Source organism: Emys orbicularis, chromosome 1 (genome assembly GCF_028017835.1).
Source record: "Emys orbicularis isolate rEmyOrb1 chromosome 1, rEmyOrb1.hap1, whole genome shotgun sequence".
In the NCBI taxonomy this organism is placed as follows: domain Eukaryota; kingdom Metazoa; phylum Chordata; order Testudines; family Emydidae; genus Emys; species Emys orbicularis.
The window spans coordinates 220,177,089-220,179,702 of record NC_088683.1 but is presented as its reverse complement, the minus strand read 5'-3'; positions in this window follow the sequence as shown (position 1 = coordinate 220,179,702).

Sequence of the window (2,614 nt, the reverse complement as noted above, 5' to 3'; positions counted from 1 at the left end):
ATCTGTGTTCAGGTAGACAGAATTAACCCCCCCATCAGGCTCTTGCAGGGGTTTCCCTGTGCTTGAGCTGGTCAAAATGGCTGAAAATCCCTGAATACATCAGTTCCTGCCCTTTATGACCTTCCATCCCTCTGTCAGGAGCAGGGCCGGCTCTAACTTTTTTGCCACCCCAAGCAAAAAAAAAGAGTGCCGCCCTCCATAGCGCCGCCATAACATACACCCTCAGCACCGCGACGCCACCCCCCCCCCCCGTGAAGCACCGTGCCGCCAACCCCCCCCGCCGAACCCCCCGCCGAGCGCCGCCGAACCCCCCAGCCCCCTGCGGAGCGCCGCGCAGCCGAACACCCCCCCCCCCCGCAGAGCACCGCGCCGCTGAACCCCCCCCCCACCGAACATCCCCAGCCCCCCGTGGAGTGCCACACCGCCGAACCTCCCAGACCCCCGCAGCGTGCTACGCAGCTGAACCCCCCCCCCCCGCGGAGCGCCACGCAGCCGAACACACACCCCCGCGGAGCGCCGCCGAATGCCGTGCAGCCGAACCCTCCCGCCGAGCGCCGCGCTGCCTAACCCCCCCGCCGCCACACACACCGAGCCACCAAACACCCCCACCGCCGAGCCACGCTGCCGAACACCCCCCCCCCCCGCGGAGCGCCGCTGCCGAATCCCCCCCCCAGCGCCCCCAGCTGCCGAAACAAAAACAACCCACCCCACCCCCAGCGCCGCCTGACCGAACCTCCCCCCCCCCAAAAAACAAAAAAACCCTGAGCGCCCCCCGCCACCCCAAGATTGGCCGCCCCTTATCAGGTGCCGCCCCAAGCATGTGCTTGGTCGGCTGGTGCCTGGAGCCGGCCCTGGTCAGGAGACTCCTGGATCAGTTTCCCCAGGTGATCCCAAACCTCTGCCAAGAGGCTTCATTGTCAGGCAATCCCCTCCCCTCACTAAACAGTTCTAAAGAATTCTATAGCCAGAATATAAAGCTTTATTACACTCTAGAGCAGTAGTTCTCAACCTATTTACCACTGTGGGCTGCATATGCAGCTCTCTGTTATATGTGCTTCAGGCTGCATCCACACAATATATATACTAACTGAATGGCCCTGAGGATGTCACATGGGCCACAGCTGTGTGCTGATTGGGCTCTAGAGCAGCAGTTCTCAAACTTTAGTAACCCGAGGACCCCCATTTTGATTTAAAATTTTGTCGCAGACCCCCAAGCTCCCCGCTCAATCCCAGGCCCTGTCCCCACTCCACCCTTTCCCCCAAGACCGCCCCCACCTCACTTCTTCCCACCCCCACTGCACCCCTACCCCTCCTCTTCCCTGCCTCTTTCCACCCCCTCCCCTGAGCACCCTCTCCTCCCCCTCCCTCCCAGCACCTCCTGCATGCTAGGGAACTGCTGTTCTCCAGCATGCAGGAGGTATTGAGAGGGAGGAGTTGTGGGAGGGAGGAGAAGGAGTTGATCAGTGGGGCCCCCAGAACCCCTGGAGTACCCTTGCAGACCCCAGTTTGAGAAACATGGCTCTAGAGAATGGTTTAAAAATTATATGGGAAGGATATACCTCTCCATTAAATTGTCTTACCCCTTTTGACCTGAGCGGCTACCCCAAAAATTGAGGTCTAGTGGGTTGTTACAGTTAGGAGAAGAAAATGGTGGTAGTCAGGTATTTCTTTTATGCAGTTTTGTTTATTTACAGAGAACATATGAAGTCCTGTGCCTCTGAACACAGAAAGAATCAAATAGCAAGAAACAGCTTTGGCTCACAGCATCAAAAACACTCTTTTCAGCCTGTACCCTCAATCCAAAAATGTTTCCCCAAACTTCTTCCAGTGTCATACCCTATACTTTCCAGTGCTCCTTCAGGCTGTCTGTGTGGCTTTCGGGTCTTCTGTCTTCCCTAATTTATCCTCCCTCCTCCTCTCTCCCTCCTCCCCCCGCCGCCAAAAAAAAAAATACCCAGCAAAATCACCTCTGCCCACCCAGTCCAAAACTCCTGGGTGGGTTCACTCATTCCTTTTGTCATAGGTAGGGAGTTATCCTTACAGTTACATTGATTGGTGCAAACACACTCTTTATCTCAATGAGGATTTAACTCAATCTATAACAAGGTTTCACCCCACTCATAACAATTCTATAGCTTTTGAGAGTAATTCCTATAAAACATTTTGGCATCATCTTTATTTAATACTGTCTCAGGACTCCTTCCTCCCACCCACCTTTTCCAGCTTTTCTCCCTTTTTTCAGCTAAAGGTGATGACTGCATGGCGATGACGACCTACCTGACACTAGTTCTCTCATATTGTTTTCTCCTGTACTTGCAAGTCCTTTGTGATATGAGGAGACTGCTATTTGCTCAAGGTGAACCTTTGAATGAATTTGTGTCCTTGTTTAATAAGTTACATTTGATTAGTTAATTAACATCCTAATGAATTTCAGATGAAACAACACAAATTTATTTTTAGCCTTGAATAGAGGTGTTAATTGGTAACAACGGACTGGGAGAGCATTTTAGAATTGCTTTACATATTTGTACTTAATCACCAAAATACCTGTATCTTTTTGGGGGGTGGAGGGGCTAATTCTGTGAGGGGTTGAGCACTCCTGGAAGATGCTGCA